Here is a 12,509-nt window from a genome sequence, read left to right as displayed (position 1 = left end):
GTGTATTCTGTACACCACATTATGCAAGTGCCCTCAGAGGCCAGAGATAGCATCAAACCCCTAAGAACTGGAATTACAGGTGACTGAAAACTGCCTGACCTGGGTACTGAGAACCAAACCCAGGTCCTCTGCAGCAGCAGCAAGTGCTCTCAGTCCCCACCCCCACAAGTCATCGCTCCAACCCCCACTCCCCTATTATTTCCATCTTGTATTTGGGCAATTTGTTTGGTACAGGAAATCAGTCAAGAATACATCGTTACTAACTGTAGGCCATCATTCACAGGAAGGCTCATGCCGGACGCTGGGCCTTCTGTGATCCGGGCTCATGTGCAAGGGTTTGTGTCCACCATTATAACATCACATGAAGCAATCTCAATACCCTAGGGAGCCTCTGTGCTCCCCTAGTCATCCGTCCCCCAGTCCCTGGCAGTCACTGATCTCTGTCCATAACTTGCCCTTTTCCAGAAAGTCACAGGATTCGAACTGCACAGCCTGCAGCCTTTTCCGCTCACTGCTCATTTTCCCTTAGCAATTGCATTTCCGGCTCTTCGAGGGTGTCATCGGCCTTTTTCAGTGTTGGATACTATTCCACTGTCTATACACACCATCTTCTGTCTGCTTGCTTACTAAAGCACATCTTGGTAGCTTCCAAGTTTGGCCCTTTATGAATAAAGCTGCTTTAAACATCTGTGTGATAAGTTTTCAAGTCCTGTAGGCACATACCAAGGAGCACAATGCCCGGTGGAGAGAGGTCTCTGCAGTGGTGTTCACGTTCACGTCACCACCAGCAACAGGTGAGGTTCGGGGGCATGTCATGGTGCGGCCCATGTTCCCGAAGGCCCGTGTTCGTGAATGTGTGGTCCCTCGCTGCTGCTGCGGTTTGCCTTTCGCACCCGATGCTGACATCTTCATTTTTATTGTCTTTAGCCAGGTCTCCTGAGGACCTCCGGTGGCCTACACCTTGCTGTGTAGACCAGGCTGCTCTAAACTGCCTTGATTCCTCCGTCTCTGCCTCCCTAGTGTTGGGGGCACGATGCCTGGCTGACTTTCTCTTTTGCTTGTTTCCATACTTTTATCTTTTTAGCACAATGCACCTTCAAGTCTCTTATTTTTAAACTGTTTTCTTACTGTTGAGTTGTTTTGGCTTTCTGAAGATTTTCATTTTTCATTATGTGTATGGGGGGGCCGTTGTGCATGTGTTACAGTGTCTGTGGAGGTCAGAAGAGGGTATCAGTGCCCTGGAACTGGAGTTACAGGCAGTTGTGAGCCCCCCAGTGGGTGCTGGGAACCAAACCCAGGTCTTCTGCAAGAGCAGCCAGTGTGTTCAACCACTGAGTGGTCCCTCCAGCCCCTCTTACTGTTGAGTTTTAAGAGTCTGACATGACCCCAGCAGTTCTCATCAAGTGTCTTTCCCCCTGCAATTGTGACTTCCTCCTTTCTCTTAACCCTGTGCCTTTTGTAGAGCAGTTTTAAAAGCTTCTTAGCTTTATTTTATTATACTGATTACATAAGACCATTTTCATGCATGTGCATAATGTGGTGAGTCCATTCCTCCTACCCACTCCCTTCCTCCATCTCCCCCCTCCTCTTCCCTTCATCCCCTTTGTCTCCCAGACAATTTTTCTTCAACCCTCCCTGTCTTCTACATATGTAAAATTTTATGCATCTGTAAAGTCTAGGACTCACATGTGATGTTTGTCTTTCTGAGACTGACTTAATTAATTTGAAGTGATTTTGTATCCATTTTCCTATAAGCAGCATAACTTTGTTCTTCTTTGTGGCTGAAACAGTTCCATCACATGCATATACCATATCTTTTAACCCCCTGTAGTGGATACCTCGGTTCGTTCTGCTACTTAATATTGGGACGAGGGCTGGAGTAAACACTTGTGTGCAAGAATTTTGGTGGCATATTACTGTGAAGTCCTTTTGGCATAGCTGGGTCATATGGTAGATCTATTGTCAGTGTTTTAGGAATCTTCGTACGGCTTTCTACAGTGGCTAGACTAGTCTACGTTCCTACCAGCCGTGAAGCAGGGCTTCCCTTTGTCCTCAGCCCGCATTGTTATCTCTTGATGACTGCCGTTTTACCTGGAGTGAGATAAAATCACGTTGCAGTTTTATTTGCATTTCTCTGATGGCTAGTGAGGTTGAATGTCTTTTTCATGTTTACTGACCATCTCCACTTCATCTGGTGAGAGCTGTCTGCTTATTTCATTAGAACATTTTTTCACTGGGTTGCTTAGCTTTTGGGTGTTGAGGCTTTTGAGTTCTTTATATAGTCTAGATATTATTCCTCTGATAGAGCTACAAAGATTTTCTCCCACGCTATGGGCTGTCTCTTCACTAAATGATTTCCTTTGTTGTACAGAAGCTACTTGATTTCATGAGACCCCTTTGTTAGCATTGTTTCCTGAGTAACTGGAAACCTGTTCGGAGAGTGCTGCCTCTACCTCCCAAATGCTGGTCTCATGGGGAATCATATTTTTGCCTGGCCACTCAGGGCTCTGAGTGAAACTGCAGTAGCCAGACCATCCTTATGCTTTGCATCTGAGCGTCCCTCACAGGCTCAGGTGTGGAAGGTAGTGTTCAGAGGTGGGGCCTCAGGGAAGTGACCCAACCATGTGGCTTCTGACCTCGTCAGTAGATTGGTCACAGATGGTGTATCTATCAGACTGTCTTTCACTGTGTGTGACAAGATACCCAACATAAACAATGTAAGGGGGTAGATTTATTCGAACTCAGTTTCGGAGGTGTTAATCTATCATCTTGTGGGGACAGCACAGTGCAGCAAGCAGCTTACAACATGGTGGCCAGGAAGCAGAGAGACAGAAAGCCTGAGCTCTGTGGCTTCCTCCTTTTTTGCCTTTATTCCACTTAGGCCTCCAGTTCATGTGGTGGTACCACCCACATCCAGGGTAGGTCTTCCCTCTCACCTAATCCTCTCTGGAAATGCCCCCACAGACAGCCCCAGAGGCACAATTTACTCACCTCCTAGGCACATTTCACTCCAATCAGGTTGACAACCGATGCTCACCATCAAAAAGAGGTCTAACTGAACGAGCTCCTGGAAGGTGCTACAGGAGAAAGGGCCTAGTTAGAACCATACTGCCAGACAAGTGCTGGTGAAGGACACATCATGTCCTTGGCACCTTGCTCTCTTGACTTCTCTGATTCCCAGCTGCCACAAGGTGAGCAGCCTTTCTCCACTGCACGATGCTCTGTCCCACCTTAGGCCTGAAAGCTCTGGGGCTGATGGAGGCCTGGAATTTCTGAAGCCCTAAGCCAAACAAATCTTTCCTACTTTAAGTCGGTTTCTCTCAGGTATTTTGACGTTGTGACATAAAGCTGGAAAACACCATGCCCATTGGTCACGTGGTCCCAAGGCTGTCTGTCCTCCAAGAAGCAGTGCTGGCAGCTTTTTCTGGAAGGCCCAGTTTGCTAAATTTCCAGATACCTAAACTTCTGGCAGTTCAACCCCATTGCCAAGCACAGCCTTGTTACCAGTGTGGGGGCTGAGAATATCTAGGCCCTCTGGCCTCTAGGCATGTAAGGGGTACCTCCCACCTGGTTGACTATTCCACCAGAATGCCCACCTCGGGATAAATTATGCTTGGTCTAAGCCTAAGTCAAAGGCGTAACTCTATCGTGTGATTGGTCACCTCAGATCATAAGACCCACTTCTGACCAATGAGTCTCCTTAGACAGGGGCTCTGTGTGGATCTCTGGGTGCTGTGGTAACAGAGACCCAAACATGGAGGGACTTAGACCGTAGAACCTCATTGTCTCACAGTTCTGGAGGGGAGAAGTCTAAAGTCAAGATACCAGCTGGGCTGATGGGCTTTGAGGAAGCATCTCCTCTATGCACAGCTGGCTCCTGCCACCTTCTGTGGGCCTCAGCTTGTAGACACCTTAGTTCAGGGTCTACTCCATCTGCTCATGGCTTTTCCAGAGCCTGCCAGTTTTTAGACCTTTCCTTTAGGGATAACTCCTCTCACTCCTGGCTCCTTTCTATGTAAGGTCGTTCTCAGGGGCCTCGGCATGTGAAGCTCAGCCATCACCCATCACCGCTCCACACCGGCCTGCTGCAGACGCCGCCCTTCCTGGCCCTGCTGCAGACGCCGCCCTTCCTGGCCCTGCTGCAGACGCCGCCCTTCCTGGCCCTGCCGCAGACCCCGCCCTTCCTGGCCCTGCATCCTGCAGCTCAGTGCCTGAGAAGCAAGAGCAGACAAAAAATTCTCTACCTCCCTCCCTCTCACCCCAGAGGTGATGATGGGAAGGTGCGATGCCACTACCATATAGCTTCTGGGGACAAATGCGACACTGAGGAAAGGCAGTGGGCAGGGAATGCAGGGGTTTCCTGGCTCTTAGTGTTTTACTTAGAGATTAGTTGTGTCTTTGAGTGTTAGCCCTGCCCCCCACACACTTGACATGCAGAAGCTGGCAGAGGGTCTTCATCAAGGGAAGGATAGGAGCATGGACACCCAGCTCCTGCTGGGTCCCCTCCTCACCCCGGCACTTCCTTTACAGGTCCAAGTTATGCTGGGTTTCAGTAATGGGTTTTCTTTGCCCCCAGGTGTCCCCAGAGATATGTTCACTTTGGCTTATACCACTGCAAGGCCAGTTCAGGGGGAGGCCTCCCTGGTAAATGCAGGGGTGTGGGAGAGGCAGATTCAAAGCCCAGCTCTAGCACTTAAAGCTGGGTATCCTTGGATAAGCTACTCCCCGACCCTAACCTCAGTTTCCCTATCTCTAACAAGGACAAATGGCAGGCCCTATGCTTGGGGTGCCTCTATGTCAGGCCACCCAGAGGGTCCCTAATGAAGACACAGGCCATCTTAGGCCAGGTCAGCTTGGGCAGAGAAGATGGGAACAGGTGGCTACAGGTCCGCTAGGGGCGAGGGGCACTCATCTGACCCAGGCCCTGCTCTGGGGCCCTTCCCCCACAATATCACATCTCTAACCCCTATGTCTGGGGCCTTCCTCTAAGAAGCCCTGGGGTGAAGATTGTGCCTACCACCTACCTGTCTGCCCACCCTCCACACAGGCTAGGCTATGTTCTGGGATACCCAGACACATCCCCACTGGGGACAGCTGAGGACAGCACATCATCTTATGAGCTGTAGGACTAGGACATCAGCCTGGCATATAGGAGGCCACGAGGTTGCCTGTGTAGCATTGAGGGGCTTCTGCTGATGCCTGAGGTCTCTGTGTAGGTGACAATTGCACAACTGTGTCAATGGCAGGGTAAGAACATGGCCTGTGCTTAAGAGGGGCTGACTCACAACCCACATACTTAAAGCCCGTAGAGTGCCAAGTGTGAGCAGGTGGGTGCAAAGAGCCAGCCAGGCCTGTTCCTGCCTCCATTCCTGTGAGTTCTCAACTCTGTGCCTGTCTGTATTGATTTCCTCTGTGCTGTTTATTAAATGCTTAATCTCCCTCCACTGAGAGCTAGCTTGGCATTTTGTATTCCCGGGAGCTCATTAAGCCCAGATGTGGGGCCTGGAGGGGCAGTTGGGGCAGCTGTTTACAGAGGCCCTGGAGCCCAGTCTCCAGTAATAAGGGTGGTAGGAATAGGGTGGAAGATTGGCTGGTGGGGCAAGGTGCCAGGCCTAAAAGTGGAGTTTGATAAACTGGTTGTATAACTGCAGCTGTGACCTCTCTTCAGGATGTGACACAAGTATGATAAGGATCAGGGCTCAGTCTGTGATTATAGATTACGGATCCATGAATACCCAGATTTAGAGCTCAATCAGTGATCTGGGATCACTTTGCACTCAGAGGTAGCTCAATCAGCAATCAGGAATCAGGGCTTGGTCTATGAGTAGGGATAAGTATGTTCTCAGAGTCAGGACTCAATGAATCATCATAAATCAGAGCTGATCTATGAACAGGGACCAGTATGTAGCCAAGGATAGGTATATGACTAGGGGACTCAGATGGTAACAAAGTCAGAACTCTCTCTAGGGGACTAGAGAGGTGGCTCAGTGGAACTTGCCTGGCATGCACAAAGTCCTGAATCCAATCCCTAGCACCACACACATACGAAGTACTAGGAAGAGGTCAGAACTCTGGAAAGAGCTCTCCGAAGGGTGGCATGCTCTCCCTGAAATGCTTCCTCTCCCTCCCTTGCTGCCCCGTCAGTCCTGAAGACCTCCTTCAAAGGACAAGTACATGACTCAGAGTGCAGGTCTGGAGTCTCTCCTGGACTCTGGCTGTGTGACCTTGGGTAACCATCCCCTCTTCTACGGGCTTTGGAAGGGGGCCCTGCCCTGCCACCTCTTCTAGCAGTGTGAGGCAGAAGGAGATGGAGAACAAGCCAGATGGGCCAGCATAGCTGCTCAGGAACCTTCCAGAACACATATCTAGGCCTCACCATCTATGGGGGGGGGCTCTGTGATCCCAGGGGACCCCTACTCCAGGAGCCCAGAGCACCTGCAGCCCCCACAGCCTGGACTAGTACCACCTCACCTTTCCCTGACCTGCATTCAAAGTGCCTGGTCCCTGAGGGGTGTTGGGAAACCCGCTGATAGCACCTAGTTTGCACGCTGAGAGTTTTGGCAAGGAGTGGTTGAAAATAGCCCACGCTCCTGCTCCTGCGGGCGGGGTGTGGGGGACGATGGGGACAAGTGGAGCACAGTCCTTAAGAAAGCAGGGCCACTTCGGTTCTATAAGTGTTAAAGCCCTCCCAGGAGGGCACCTTTGCTCCTAGCCTTGGCCCTCTGCATGGGGTCTGTGCCCTGGTGGCTCCTGATCTAGGCAGGACCTCTTGAAAGGCTATTAGCCTCCCAGCTCTTGCCAGTGGCCTCAGGATTGCCTGGGAGAAATGACTCAAACAACTGGTCGCCAGTCCCTGCAACAGGTGTCGATGAGATGAAATCTCTCTCCCCACTCTTCCTCCCTGGCAGCCTGCCAGAGTGCTGGTCAACCGGACCTGCTGTGGGGCCCCTGCCAGCACCTTCCCCTCTCTGAGCCTTTCCCAACAAGTGGGAAAGTGTCCCCTGCCTCACCCTGCTGAGAGCAACTGACCAGTGAATAGATATGGGCTGGTAGAGACCAGAGCAGGACTCACTATGGTCCCTATAAGCCCAAGCCCCAACACCACTGTCCCCCAGCAAGCCAGCCCCAGTGTCTCCACCCTGGCACCCTTGGAAGCAGATGTGCAGCCTGAGTCTTTCCAGACCTGGCATCCTGTGCAACCCCTGAATCCTCCAGGACTTGGGACAGGCAACTCCAGCTTCTCCAGAGTCTTATGCAGAGGCAAGGAATGGGCAAGCTGTCCAAGACCCCCTGCACCACGGGGCTTGGACCATTTTAGACCAGCCCCTGAGGGCTAGGGTATGACAGGCTAGAGCCCCAGGGAGTTCTTCCCTGATTGCTTCCCTGCCTAGGGATCACTGAGGCAGCTGGCCCAGTGTCTGGGGTTCATGGTCTGGGTACAGACCAGAGGTGCAACCATAGTTCCATGTGTCTAGAAATGAGTGGGGGCAGGGAGCTTGGGTTGGACAGGAAGAGCTAGAGGTGATCCAAAGCCATTTGGGGGCGGAGGGGGCAGTTATGGACCTCTCCATGTCAGCACAGACAGGCGGGTAGGGTGTACTACTCAGAGACCTGCAGTTATCAGGAGCTCCTCACCTGGGCCAGAGGGCCTACCTGCTTTCTTAGTCCTGACAAATTTGGACCACCTAGGGAGGTACCACTATGGTCCTCACTTGGAGATGAAACCGGTAAGGCACAGAGGAGCTAAGAAACTTGCCTGAACTCACAGAACTAGAAAACAGAGCCAGGACACAGCACAGCTGGCTCTGGGGACCACCTTATTCTACCCCAAGGTGTCACACTCTTACCTGACAGCTCTGATGAGGGAGGGAGAGGAGCTTTGGAGACTTTTCCTGCTCATCTTCCCAGAGTCACAGGATTGTACTTGCTAGAGATGAGTTAAGGATGAATGTCAAGACTCTCTGCCCCTGTAATCCTGTGAGAAAAGCCCTGGTGAGGCCAGCCCCAGCCTGTGCAGTACAGCAGACACCAGCTGTGTGGCACACACAGCTATTTCAATTTGAATCAACTAAAAGTCAGGAAAATGGATTCCCCACCTCAGGCCACAAGTGATGTTTCCAGTTTCTAGCCACTACGTCTGGTGGGGCACACTGGCAGAGTAGACACAAGGTGCTGGCCCTATGCAGCAGGGTCACAGGCACAACCACAGAGAGGGGGCACTGCCCTTGGTGCTGGGACCCAAAGGCTAGGCTTTCTCTGCTTGTTGCCACCCTGGAGTCCAGAATAAGGGACCTGGGAGGAGGCAGGGAGATTGGAGGGGGCACAAGGCCAGCCGCCCACAACTCAACTTCTTACCTGTACACTGAGAAGTTGTGAGGTGCTAACCTCTTGGGAACTGTTCTCACCCAGACTGGCCCCAACAGGATGGTCAGAAAGCACACTGGTGGCCTCAGTCCGTCCCACCCTAGGCTGGTTCAGGAGATGGTGAAAGGATTCTGAGGAACATCACAGAAACTGAGCTGTTGGGCAACGGAGCCTGGAGGTACCTGGGAGTATCTTAACTGCCCTTGACCTTGGCTGGGCTTGAGGTACAGAGCCTTCTCTGGAGGGAATCTCATTATCTTTCTTGGGGCCCAGGCAGGGGCAGGGGCTACTGAGCAGAGGAAACAAGGAGGTTGCAGAATGTCTAACTTTGCTGCCGTCTGGGCAGAGGTACCTGTGACATGGCCAGGGCACACAAGGAGACCAGGGAGGCTTCCAGGAGGAGTCTCAGGGTTCAGAAGCTTGTTGAAGAGGGAGCCAGGGAACCCTTGCCCTCAGCATCTCTTCCTCTGGAACTTTGACTGCATGGGGGTCTTTGAATTGAACAAGATGGGGGTTGGAATGTTATGGGGACAGAGCTGGCAGAGGGCAGAACCTTGCATCCACTGAATAGTGGCAAGATGGCTCCCTATACCCTGCCTGGGAGCTAACCCGAGGCATTACCATGCGTAGGAGTCGGCAGTTATCCTGTGTTCAGCCTGGCGTGCACAGGAAGGCCCTCCTCTAGGTCCTCCTGATGGCTGGGGAGGCCTGATGTGTCACGAGGCCAGAACGCCAGGCTTCCCATCCCCCATGTAACCTAAGTCTCAGCTGAGGCAAAGAGCCCTCACCTACCTTGGGAGTCTCTGAGGCAGAAGAGTCCATGGAACCGGGGATCCCTACATGACCTCAAATAAACCTCCTCCTCCATAAGGATCTTGGGCGAAGTGGACTGACAGGATCTGAGGCATGCTTCCTGCAGCTTCATTTGAAAGGGCTCCCCCACCCCTGCTCAAGCCTCTCTGATTCTCGTTCCTCAGAGACTCTATACTGAACCTTGTGACCGAGGCTTGATATGTAATATTGCCATGGGATCAGGGCTCAGTGTGTGATAATGATTGGGGGTCAAACTTGAACTACTAGATCAGGGCTTAGTATACAACTAGAGTCAGTGTTCAGCCTGTAACCAGGGTCATCATTCAGTGTGTACCAGGATCAACACTCTGTTATAGGACCAGGGCTCAGACTGACTAGGATCAGGGTTTAACCTATGAACAGGGTAAGGGCCTCTCTGCAGCCAGGATCAGAATTCAGTTTGGGACCAAGGTCAGGGCTTAGTGTGAGACCAGGGTCAGGGTTCAACCTGTGGCTCAGGCTGATGAATTCAATGTCATGACTGAGTCTGGCTACGGCTAGGGTTTGGTTTCTGGCCATGGACAGGGCTTAGAAGGTATCAAAAGTCTCATTCTCTCCTCAAATATTGAGGAGGCTCTGGATTGGCATCCACCTACATGGGGCTTGCCCAGCAGAAGACCATCAATTCTAAGTACCAGGGGCCTTACAGCAAGGACCACACCCTTAGGAGGAAACACATTTGGATGCGGGATGGGGCCTGGTGGGGCCAGGCAAGACTGGTATCATGGGGAAGAGCTGCTGATTTGTAAGCTGGGGGGAAATCTGGTTTAGAGCTTTAGTGTCTTGGAACATCTGGGCTGAAGAAAATCTTTACAATCACTTGTGTGCCAAGGAGGACACCAAGACCACAGCTGGGTCCTTGTAGCCAGCTGCTTTCTGATAAATTCCTTGCCTCTGATAGTCTCCCCACCTTAGAGAGAAGGGTGGGGTGTGGGGGTGGTCGGTTGGGTTCTACCTTGTATTCTCTGGGCTCTGGATCAGGAACTTGGGTGAGGGGAAATTTTCTGAAATATTCACGCAAGGAGTTCCTTCACAGGGAGAGAAAAGGTTACCCCCCCACACACATACACACACCCTAGAAGCCCCAGTGTGGGAGAAGAGACCACCCGGCCCCAGACGGCCCAGTCCAAGGTGGCCTCAGCCTCGTCCCAAGAGCTGCAAGCCGGATCTCAAAGCCCAGCCAGAGAGCTCTGCTACCCTCCCCCATCAACTGGAAACAGCCACAGAAAGCGCTGAGATCCTGACTCAGAGCCCTGCTGCCGAGGCTCTGCTGCCTCTTGGCCTGATATCAGAGGCCCCCTGGTGGCCACTGGCTGCTACTGCAGCAAGGGGGCCAAAGCAAAGGAAGCTCTAGGCACAGTGGAGTCCAGGCCGCCCAGCAGGGGGGCAGCGGGATTCAGAGACCCCAAGGAATACCACCTCCTTTTTGTGACTTCAGATTCTTGGGGCAGAAGGCCATTTCTCAAAAGGGTGAGATGGGTATGGTATTTCTCAAGAGGCTGGGCTGGGAAGGAGGACCTTGCTGGATTTTCCTGTGACCCTACTGATCAGTCCCTCAGGACCCGCACAGGGTCAGACCGTACAGGAGTGACTGGTGTGCACAGAGCTGTCTGGTGACATGTGTGCTGTGCCTGGGTCCTCCACTGAATTGAGATCCATCCATCTCTCCCCTACTCCCCATCCCTGTGGGGACAGTGACATTGATGGAGGGCACTGATTGGAGGTAAAGGTGACAATGGCTGTGAGTTCATGTTGAGGCTGACGGTGGCCCTGAGGGAGAGAAGTAAACAGCTGGACCAGATGTGGGCTTGGGTGGCAATGGTGCCAGTGGCCCTCTCAATGACTAGTGTAGAAAGTAGTGGACGGAGTGCAAAGGGTCTCGCAATCTGGGTGAACCACAAGTTGTGAAGCAAGAGCCAGGGGCTCCTAGTGGAGGGCACCAGGCAACGTCTCCGGGGTCAGGCCTCCTGGACTCTGTCAGTCTAGACTCACAGAGGTGTCCAACCTTTTGACATTGTAACATGACATTGTGTCTGCAGATGTGTTGGGTCATATTCATAGTTGTCCTGGGATGCCTGGGACTGGTGGGTTGTAAAACTGAGTATGTTTGGAAACAGATATGCAAGGTCACTTTCAAACCCACCTCTGCCTTTTGGATGTGCCCCTCCCTGGTTCTCTCCCCTCAGCATCAGGACAGGAGGTCCTCCACTATAAGTCTGGACCCATCAGACCCAGTTGAAGCAGTCTAGTGCCCCACCCCTTCTCTTCTTGGATGGGCCCCAGTCCCTGCCTCTGACTGCATCTCCTTGCCCATCACTCATCCACCCCACCCACCCACTCACCCACCTATTCATGCATCATCCTTCCATCTGCATGGCCCACCCATCTACACAGCCCTCCCCCATGTACCAACCAACAATCCATTCATCCCCCAGTCCTGTTCACCCTTACCCACCTCCACAATCCCACCGACCCTGACCTGTCCATCCAGTCATCCTCCCTCCCACCCACCTCTAACACTCACCTGCCTCCTCCACCCACACACCTACAGGCTTGAGCACAGCCCCTAACTCCTCTTCTCCATCAGTCCCTCTGTCCATTCATCACCCAACACCCAGATGCCGCCACTCCCCTGCACGGTCTAAACTCTTGGCTTTCGTGCAGAGTGGGGCAGGAGCCGGCTCTTCTCGTTGTGCGCGCCTGTGCGTCCTACCCCTTCCTGGTGATCCCGCTCCCCTCCCCCACCCCGCCCCCCGCTCGCGCTCCCCCTCTAATGTGTGATCTGGAAGCTCTATAAAGCCTGATGTAATCCGTAATGCAGTCTCTGGCTCCCAATTCGGGATCCAGTTTCAGAGAGCGAGAGATTGGGGAGCGCCGGCAGCCGGGCGGGGGAGCAGCTCGCCTCTCTCCTCCTCCTTCCCCGCGTCCTCGGCCTCCTCCTCCTCCTCTTCCTCCTCCTCTTCCTCCTCCTCCTCCTCCTACTCCTCCTCCTCCTTCGGCGCCGACCGCTCCTGCCTTCGAGGGCTAGCTTCGGGAAGGAAGGATGAACCCGGGTGAACCAGGCGGCCGGGGAGCCAAAGGGGAGACCCCTTCAGTCCTTCGCCATTCACTTTCCCCTCCGGTCACACACCCCCCTTTATATTCCGCTTCACGTGGGGTGCGGGGCGGGAGGGAAGGAGGGGAGCCCAGGAGGGGGCGGGGGTGGGGTAGAGAGGAAAAGCGAGAAATGCCCACCTTCTTTGGCCAACTCCAGAGCCAGCTCAGCCCCCTCCTCCCGCGGCTCGCCCTGCACC

Source organism: Nannospalax galili, unplaced genomic scaffold, assembly GCF_000622305.1.
Source record: "Nannospalax galili isolate Female #2095 unplaced genomic scaffold, S.galili_v1.0 scaffold525, whole genome shotgun sequence".
NCBI lineage: Eukaryota > Metazoa > Chordata > Mammalia > Rodentia > Spalacidae > Nannospalax > Nannospalax galili.
This window is presented reverse-complemented; position numbering follows the sequence as displayed.